This window comes from Sciurus vulgaris (genome assembly GCF_902686455.1).
Source record: "Sciurus vulgaris genome assembly, chromosome: Y".
In the NCBI taxonomy this organism is placed as follows: Eukaryota; Metazoa; Chordata; class Mammalia; order Rodentia; family Sciuridae; genus Sciurus; species Sciurus vulgaris.
Genome location: NC_136481.1, coordinates 1,114,511 through 1,125,408, shown reverse-complemented (window position 1 = coordinate 1,125,408; position 10,898 = coordinate 1,114,511). Strand labels below are relative to the sequence as shown.

The 10,898-nt window shown below is 36.1% G+C and overlaps 1 pseudogene across 1 annotated transcript; it reads left to right on the top strand.

Moving 5' to 3' along the window:
- Positions 1–9,209: 9,209 nt before the first annotated feature.
- Positions 9,210–10,677, top strand: LOC306652040 (ubiquitin-associated protein 1-like; annotated as a pseudogene). The gene has a single exon. The product of its transcript is annotated as a ubiquitin-associated protein 1-like (transcript).
- The last annotated feature ends 221 nt before the right edge of the window (positions 10,678–10,898 follow it).

Genomic DNA, 10,898 nt, shown 5'->3' with positions numbered 1-10,898 from the left:
GGCTCGCTCATGAGTGAGACCACGCAAAAATGTCTAGAAGTGAAAAGCCTCAGTGAGAAGAGCCTTAAGCTAATCAGTGGTTTGATTAAGTTGAAAGGATTAACTGGGTGGTAACTATAGGCAGGTAGGGTGTGACTGGCAAGACAGTTCATTAGGGGCATGCCTTTAGGTTTATATTTTGTCCCTAGTGAATGGAGCAATCTCACTCTGCTTCTTGTCATATCCTGAGCTTCTTTACTCTATTATCTCCTTCCACCATGACATTCTGCTTCACCTCAGGCCCAGAGGTATGGAAGTAAGTCTGTGAAGTAAGCCCTCTAAAAATGTGAGCCCTGAATATAGTTCCCCCCTTTAAAATTGTTCTTGTCATGTTTTTAGTAATAGCACTGAAAAAAATGGATAAACCATATGATAGTCTAATGATTTCTTAGAAGAAATTTCTTAATAGAAATATCACAGACCAGGAAAGAATGGAATGACATGCTTCAAGTCCTGAAATTAAATAACTGCCAAAAGATTACTATACCTAGCAAGCCCAACCCTAAAATGAAGGAGAAATGAAGATCTTTCAAGATAAGTAAGAACTGAGGAAAATCATAATCACTAACCTTTGAAAAGATGCTCATATAAAAACTACATCCAGAAATGAAATAGTCTCATAAAAGCAAGTGAAAGTATCTCACTAGAAGAGTAGATACTAGCAAAACAGAAAAGAATCCAGTAATTACTATAGCAATAAACCATTAAGATCACAAAGATGAAAATAAAAGAGGAAAAAAAGAATATAAAAACTAAAAGAAAATGAACAAAATGACAAATTTTGTCAGTCATTTGGTATCATGTAAGATGAATGATATATTGAAGTTTATTGAAAATGTTATTTGGCATATGTACATTTTTAAGCAAAAACACTGAATGACCGAATTCTTCAATTAAAAGAGACTGTGTTGAACAGATTAAAGTAAGGCCCACAAATATGCTGACTACAAGACACTCACTTCACAAGTAAGGACACATACAGACTGAAAATTAAAAGGAGGAAATAGTATTCCAAGTAATTGAAAACAAAGCAAACTGAAGTGCCTATGTTCATAGCTGAAAAAATAGACTTTCACACACACACAAAAAGTCATAAAAGAGAAAGATCACTAACTAATGAGCAAGGAATCAATCTAAAAAATAAGATGTAAAAATTATAAATCTAGAGACCCCTAATATCAGAGCATTCCATTTTAGAAAACAAACACTGAAAGACCTAAAGGGAAAAATAGGTTTCAATGCACTAATAATAATAATAATAATAATGAGGAAGAAGAAGAATTATTATGGCATACCATATTCATCATACAGGAAAAAAAAGACATCAAAGATAAACTATACTATACATCAAATGAATTAAACAGATATTTACAGAATATTATCTCCAACTGCTGCAGAATATAGATTCTCTTTATCAGTTCATAGAACTTTCTCTAGGGTAGACTGTATGTTAGACAACAAACTATGATATCTACAATATGCAATATATTAATCTTAATAAATCCAGAAATACTGAAACAATATCATGTATCTTTTCTAATCATAACCAAAAAAAGTGAACAAAAGAAACTTTAGAAATTCTAAACACATGGAGACTGAACAACACAGTTTTGAATGAAAATCTATAAAAAAATTTAGATATTTCTTGAAAGTAAAGAATATGTAAACACAACATGAAAATCTGGGATGCAACAAAAGCAATATATGAGTGTAGTTTATAGCAATAAATTACCTATATACAAAAAAAAAAAAAAGAAAGATTTCAAATATCAAGGTATCTCCAGGACTTAAAAAATCAAGGAAAAAGCAAACCCTCAATGAGTAGAAGGCAAAAAATAACAAAGATCAGAGCAGAAATACATGAATTAGACATAAACAACACCACAAAAGATCAATGTAGCAAGGACTTTTCTGACAGTAAAATCAAGAAAACTTCAGCTACGCTAAACAAGCAAAAGAGGGGAAAAAAGAAGATTAGAGAGAGGAAACATTACAATGGATAACATTATTATAAAAAATTATAAAAATGCTAACTAGATCATCCTTAAAGAAAAGGGAAAAGGAAAACACCATGTCCTTAAATGTTCCCCATTCTGTACCCAAAATCTGCTAAGTCAAGAATAATGAGAGCAAATTTGTGAAGGGAAGTCCAGATATATATTATCCTGAAAGATACTAGCTATCTCTTGTGCATGAGTTGGTATTATCTATAGGAAGTAAATTTTTTTTTTTTTTGCACTTTTGCAAGACCAGTTGCTCCTCAGGATGTTGGTTATATAAACAAACTAAGCAAGTAATGTTAATAATGACACTGTTTTTGCAGCAGACCTATAAAACTTCTCTTTCAATGGTAACTGGAACAGAACTGAAGTCACTATGGAAAGAATGCATGTCACTCACCAGGCAGGCAGTCACTGGACAAAACACCATGAGGAAGAGGAGTTGCTGCTTGGTGAAACATCTTGAAGGACAGAGATGTGATCTGTTCAGTCTACTGTTACCAAACTATTCTTGGAGTTGTCACTGAACTCTTGTCAGCTTTCTCCCAAAATCATACATCTCATACACTTCCCTCTGGGCACTCGTTTTGACCTTTTGACACTGGACTATTGATATCATACACATACACATACAAAGGCAAACCCTGAAAAAATGGGCAAACTTCTGGACATATATGACCTATCAAACAAAGACACATCATATCAAAATCTCTGGGACACTATGAAAGCAGTAGTTAAAGGAAGATTTATTTCATGGGGCGCATTCAACAAAAGAAGTAGAAATCAACAAATAAACGACTTAACATTGCAGCTCAAAGCCCTAGAAAAAGAAGAGCAGACCAACACCAAAAGTTGTAGAAGACAGGAAATAGTTAAAATCAGAGCCAAAATCAATGAAATTGAAACAAAAGAAACAATCGGAAAAATTAACAAAATAAATAGTTGGTTCTTTGAAAAAATACACAAAATTGATAAACCCTTAGCCATGCTAACAAAGAGAAAGAGGGAGAAAACTCAAATTACTAAAATTTGAAATGAACAAGGAAATATCACAACAGACACGAGTGAAATACAAAACATAATTAGAAGCTATTTTGAAAATCTATACTCCAACAAAACAGAAAATCTCGAAGACATCAACAAGTTTCTAGAGACATATGAATTACCAAAACTGAATGAGGAGGAAATACACAACTTAAATAACTCAATTTCAAGCAATGAAATAGAAGAGGTCATCAAAGGCCTACCAACAAAAAAAAAAAGTCCGGGACCAGATTGATTCTCAGCCGAGTTCTACAAAACCTTTAAAGAAGAGCTCATTCCAATACTTCTCAAAGTAGTCCATAAAATAGAAGAGGAGGGAACCCTCCCAAACTCATTCTATGAAGCCAATATCACCCTGATACCTAAACCAGACAGAGATACATCGAGGAAAGAAAATTTCAGACCAATATCCTTAATGAACATCAACGTAAAAACTCTCAACAAAATTTTAGCAAATTGCATACAAAAATATATTAAAAAGATAGTGCACCACGATCAAGTGGGTTTTATCCCAGGGATGCAAGGTTGGTTCAACATCCGGAAATCAATAAATGTCATTCACCATATCAACAGACTAAAAGTTAAGAATCACATGATTATTTCAATAGATGCAGAAAAAGCATTCGATAAAATACAGCATCCCTTCATGCTCAAAACACTAGAAAAAATTGGGGTAGTGGGATCATTCCTTAACAGTGTGAAGGCCATCTATGCTAAGCCCATGGCCAATATCATTCTAAATGGTGAAAAACTGAAAGCATTCCCCCTAAAAACTGGAACAAGGCAGGGATGCCCTCTTTCACCACTTCTATTCAACATTGTTCTTGACACTCTAGCCAGAGCAATTAGACAAACCCAAGAAATTAAAGGGATACAAATTGGAAAAGAGGAACTCAAACTATCCCTGTTCGCTGATGACATGATTATATATTTAGAGGAACCTGGAAATTCCACTAGAAAACTCTTAGAACTCATAAGTGAATTCAGTAAAGTAGCAGGTTACAAGATCAATGCTCATAAATCCAATGCATTTCTATACGTAAGTGATGAATCTTCAGAAAGAGAAATTAGGAAAACTATCCCATTCACAATAGCATCGAAAAAAATAAAATACTTGGGAATCAATCTCACAAAAGAGGTGAAAGACCTCTACAATGAGAACACAGAACACTAAAGAAAGAAATTAAAGAACACCTTAGAAGATGGAAAGATCTCCCATGTTCATGGATAGGAAGAATTAATATTGTCAAAATGGCCATACTACCAAAAGTGCTATATAGATTCAATGCAATTCCAATTAAAATCCCAATGATTGATGTACATTACAGAAATCGAGCAAGCAATTATGAAATTCATCTGGAAGAATAAGAAACTGAGGGTTTCTCAGTAGAGAATCCTCAGTAGAAAATAAATAAAGCAATCTTCAGTAGAAAGAGCGAAGCAGGGGGTATTGCAATACCAGATCTTCAACTCTATTACAAAGCAATAGTAACAAAAATGGCATGGTATTGCTACCAAAATAGACAGGTAGATCAATGGTACAGAATAGAGGACACGAACACAAACCCAAATAAATACAATTTTCTCATACTAGACAAAGGGGCCAAAAATATGCAATGGAGAAAAGATAGCCTCTTCAACAAATGGTGCTGGGAAAACTGGAAATCCATATGCAACAGAATGAAATTAAACCCCTATCTCTCACCCTGCACCAAACTCAACTCACAATGGATCAAGGACCTCAGAATTAGACCAGAGACCCTGCATCTTATAGAAGAAAAAGTAGGTCCAAACCTTCAACTTGTTGGCTTAGGAGCAGACTTCCTTAACAGGACTCCCATAGCCCAAGAAATAAAAGCAAGAATTAACAACTGGGATAGATTCAAACTAAAAAGCTTTCTCTCAGCAAAGGAAACTATCAGTAATGTGAAGAAAGAGCCTACAGAGTGGGAGAATATCTTTGCCACTCATACTTCAGATAGAGCGCTAATATCCCGAATCTATAAAGAACTCAAAAAACTCTACACCAAGAATACAAATAATCCAATCATCAAATGGGCTAAGGAAATGAACAGACACTTCACAGAAGATGATGTACAAGCAATCAACAGATATATGAAAAAATGTTCAACATCTCTAGTAATAAGAGAAATGCAAATCAAAACTACCTTAAGATTCTATCTCACCCCAATTAGAATGGTGATTATCAAGAACACAAGCAACAATAGGTGTTGGCGAGGATGTGGGGAGAAAGGTACACTCATACATTGCTGGTGGGGTTGAAAACTAGTGCAGCCACTCTGAAAAGCAGTATGGAGATTCCTCAGAAAGCTTGGAATGGAACCACCATTTGACCCAGCTATCCCACTCCTTGGCCTATACCCAAAGGACTTAAAATCAGCATACTAAGGAGATACAGCCACATCAATGTTCATAGTTGCTCAATTCACTATAGCCAGATTGTGGAACCAACCCAGATGCCCTTCAGTTGATGAATGGATAAAAAAACTGTGGCATAGATATACAATGGAATATTACTCCGCAATGAGGAATGACAAAATTATGGCATTCACAGGCAAATGGATGAAATTGGAGGATATCATGCTAAGTGAGATAAGCCAATCTCAAAAAACTAAAGGAAGAATGATCTCACTGATTAGCAGATGAGGAAATATGGGGGGGGCGGGGTAGGAGGGGTTAGTGTTAGGGTTAGGGTTAGGTTTAGGGATAAGGAGAGTGGTAAGAATGCAGGAAGGAAGGACTGTATAGAGGGAAAAGAGGGGTGGGAGTGGAGGGGGGAAGGGAAAAGGAACAGAATGAATCAAACAACATTGCCCTATGTAAATTTATGATTTTTAATTAAAAAAAAAAAAGATCACACACTATTATTAAGTAGGTCCCTCTTAGAGATGCCAGGATAGTTCAATAAATGTAAAACACAGTATCCACAGAGTGAAGAATAAAAAACAAATGATCATCTCAACAAATGTGAAAATATATTGGATGAAATTCAACATTCATGGCAGAAAGCTTCCAACTATTAGGCATAGAAGGATCATAATTCAACATAAGGAAGGCTACCTATGAAAAACCTGTAGTCAATATAATACTGAGTGAAGAAAATCTGAGAGCATTTCCTCTAAGATCAGAAACAAGATAATGATGTCCACTTTCTGGTTCTTCTTTGATACAGTACTAAAAGTTCTAGCCAGAGCAATTAGGCAAGAGGGGAAAAAGATGCATACAAATAGAAAGGGAAAAAGTAAAAGTAATCCTTTTACATATGAGATGATTAGAAAGAGAAAAAACACTTTGGAGTCCACCAAAAAAGACTATTAGTACTGATAAAATTTTCAGTAAAATTGAAGAACACAATGTCCATGTACAAAAACCAGTAGCATTTTACACACAAATTAACTTGTTAAGAAAGAAAATAATTAAGAAAATTTTCTTCAAGAATAGGTACAAAAGATTCTGAACATTTTTCATATATTTGTTGATTGACTGTTTCTTCTGTGAAGTGTCTGTTCAGTTCCTTAACCCATTTTTTGATTGGATTTTTTCTTTTGGTGTTAAGTTTTTTGAGTTCTTTGATACCCTAGAGATTAATGTTTTATCTGAGGTACATGTGCTAAAGATTTTCTCCCCTTCTGCAGGCTCTCTCTACACATTATTGTTTCTCTTGCTGAGCTTTTTAGTTTGAATGCATCCCATTTATTGATTCTTGATTTTACTTCTTGAGCTTTAAGAATCTTGTTAAAGAAGTCAAATCCTAAGCTGGTATGGTGAAGATTTGGGCCTAATTTTTCTTCTATGATACGTTGGGTCTTTGGTCTAGTGCCTAAGTCTTTGATCCATTTTTAGTTGAGTTTCATGCAGGGGTTTAATTTCATTTTGTTACATGAGAATTTCTAATTTTACCAGTACCATTTAATGAATAGGCTATCTTTTCTCTCAGTCAAAATGGCAATTATCAAGAATACAAACAACAATAAGAGTTGGTGAGGATGTGGGGGAAAAGGTACACTTGTACATTGCTGGTGGGAATGCAAATTGGTGCAACCACTATAGAAAGTGGTATGGAATTCCTCAGAAAACTTGGAATGGAACCACCATTTGTTCCATGTAATGGTTAATTTGAATTGTCAACTTGATTGGGTGCGCCAGGAAGGGCATGTCTAAGAATAACTGGCATATGGGATAGGAAGTGACCTGGAGTCCCTCCCTAAGCATGAGCAGCACCAACCAATAGGATGGAATAAAAGCAAGAAAGCAGATGCAATGCAAGTTTGGCTCTTCTTGAACTGATTCTTGATGGCTGCTTCCATCCTCTGAGGACATCAGACTCTGTGACTTCTTCACTCTTCCAAAGTGGACTCTGCCAGTGATTCTCCAGGGAGTTTCCAGAAGCCTTGGTCTTGGACTAGGGTAGTGCTGTTGATATACTTGTTCTGGGATTTCAGCCTCTTGTACTGTGCAGCTGCTGGTTCTCCCAGCTCTCCATCTGCAGACGGCCATTGTAGACTATCCATCCAGCTTCTGGTCATGTAAGCCAATCTAACAAATCCCCTTTTTATAACCATACTTCCTGTTAATTCTGTTCCTCTAGAGAACCCTGACTAATACAACCCAGATATCCCACTCCTCGGTTTATACCCAAAGGACTTAAAATCAGCATACTACAGTGACATAGCAACATAAACATTTACAGCAGCTCAATTCACCATAGCTAAACTATGGAACCAACCTAAGTGCCCTTCAACAAATGAATACATAAAAAAATATGTAATATTCCACACATTTAATAATATTATGCAATATTCTACACAAGTCTGAGTAATGTTCCATTATATATGTATATATGATAATATTCCATAAAATGAGTAATATTCCATATATATGATTATATATGATATATATCATGTACATATATGATATATATACATCATATATGATGTATATTTGATGGAATATTATTCAGCCTTGGAGAAGAATGAAATTATGGCATTTGCTGGTAAATGGATGGAACTTGAAAATATCATGCTCAATGAAATAAGTAGATCTCCAAAACACAAGAGCTATATGTTTTCTCTGATATGCAGATACTAATCCATAGTAGGGTGTTAGGGAAGAATAGAGTTTCTTTATATTAGGTAGAGGGGAGTGAAGGGAGGGGAAGAGGTATGGGGGTAGGAAGGAAGTAGAGTGAAACAGACATTATTGCCCCATGTGCATAAATAACTATATGACTGGTGGTATTCTATATCATGTACAACCAGAAGAATGAGAAATCATTCTTCATTATATATGATGCATCATAGTGCATTCTACTATCATGTATAATTAATTCTACTGTCATGTATAACCAATTAAAACAACTAAAAAATAATAATAGCTACAAAAATATACCTAGGAATAAACTTAACCAAACAAAAGAACTATAGTAAAAAAAAAAAAAAGACAAAAACACCAAAAAAGGAAAAAACTTTCTATGTTCATGTCTTTAAAAAAATTAATATTGTTAAAAGCTCCATAACCACTCAAAGTAATTTATAGAAACCATACAATCTCACAAAATACTTTGACAGTCTTCAAAGAACTAAGAAAAATCATAATAAAATTTATATGGCAGGACAAGACTCAAAATAGCAAAACAAATCTTAAGCAAAAAGAATAAAAGATTTCAAGATGTACTACAGAGTCATAATAACCAAAACAGTATGGTATTACCCTAAACATGCAGAGGGATATCGTTAGATCAGAAATAATTTCATATAGCTGTAGCCAAAGATTTCCAACAACTGGGTCAAAAACATACATTGGAGAAAGAATATCCTCTTTAACAACTGGATATCCCCATGCAGAAAATTGAAGTTTGATCCTTATCTCTTACCTTGTACAAAAATCAACTCAAAATGAATCTATGACCTAAATGGATGCCTGAAACTCTGAAACTACTACAAGAAAATATAATTCTGTAGTTATTACTCCAAAAGCACATGAAACAAAATAAGAATTGACAAATCGGATTGTATCAAACTAAAAATCTCTTGCATAGAAAAAGAATCAATACAGAGAAGAGACTACAGAATAGGAGAAAATATTTGCCAACCATTTATCTGATAAATGGCTTCTAAGTGGTTAGGTACAGATTTTCATGAGACTTTCAGTTACCTTAATGATGTCCCACTTAAAATAGGAGACAAATTCAAAACACCAAAGTTGGTCTACCTATTGGCTTCTCCTTGCTTGATTGATTACAGATTGTTAGAAAAGAACAGTATGACTTCTCCTTGGAAAAGAAAACCATTGAATGGGCTGAAGGTACTAAGAAAATCCAAGAAGCCCAACAGGAAGCAGAAGCTAAAGTAAATTCTAAGATTGGCCCAGAGGTTGATAGCAAAATGAGTTTCTCCAAGACTCACACTTTAGCCACAATGCCATCGCCTATTAACCCTATCCTTGCCAGCTTACAGCACAACAGCATCCTCCTCACTTGAACTCTGATCAGCAGTACTGCCAGGAAATAGAAAGTTCTCAGCCCACCCCACACAAAGGCAGATTTCAATCCTGCTAATTTTGAGTGTGAGGAGGACCCATTTGATAATCTGAAAACTATCGATGAAAAGAAAGAGTTGAGTAATGTTCTGGTAGGGACCACTGGACCCATTATGGCTCAGTTACTGCACAATAACTTGCCCAGAGGAAGCTTTGGGTCATTGTACTACAAGATGAGGAGGTCTTGGCACCCTTGGAGCCGGCAACCCTAGATTTCAGGCCTCTTCATAAACCCAATGGCTTTATAACCTTACTACAGCTGGGCAATTGTGAAAATATGTGATTGTCTTCCAAAATATCTGTGCTCCCTGTCCCTGCAGTAAGCCATATCAGATCTCTGTTCTTACTGAAACTTGACTCTGATGATAGTAATCAAAAGTCGGTCAAGCTGTCAAGCACTTTCATAGCACATCCTGCCTCCGCAGTGGCATGTTCCGGAATTCTTGAAAGCCTTCCACCCCCAGTGCCAGTGAGCTCAATGGAGACCATACTCTTGGGCTTTTAGCTTTGAACTTGGACAATAGCACAGAAGAGCCAACCCTGACATCCCCCCACATGCCTTTCCTGTATGTCTTGTCTGTGTGCACAGAAGAATCACCTTATAATACAGGTCCCACAGTCACCTCTCCAAATTTCTTAGTGTCACAAGTGCCCAACATGCCCAGCTGTCCCTAGGCCTAATCTGAATGTAAACAGTCTCCCATGAGCAGGAGTGTGTAGAGACAATGGTTAACATGGTCTACTAATATGAGTGTGTCCAAAGAGCCATGAAGAAGAGAGAATATCAAGCAGATTCTCAACTCTCTCTTTGCACAGGGACAGTTCTGTGAGAAGGGCTTTGACCCTCTTTTAGTGGAAGAGGCTCTGGAAATGCACCAGAGTTCAGAATAAAAGATGATGGAGTTGCTTCAGTTAATGAGCAAATTTAAGGAAATGGGCTTTGAACTGAAAGACATTAAGGAAATTTTGCTATTATACAACAATGACTAGAACAATTCTTTGGAAGACCTCATGGCTCAAGCTGGAGCCAATTGAGACCAGGTATTGCCACAGAACCACCCTCAAGAGGTCCTGCAGAGCCCACATGTGAGGAAGAAGGGGCACACTTCTGGATTTTCTTCTGGGGGCTAGAAGAGCAGGTGTGGAGACTGTGCTTGCCAGTCTCTGTGAGTCTAGGTCCTGAGCTGGGGAGAAAGCGGGGAAAAATTGGGCATGTGAATGGCCCAGACTTGTCCTGACTCCTTCATATTAAATGTA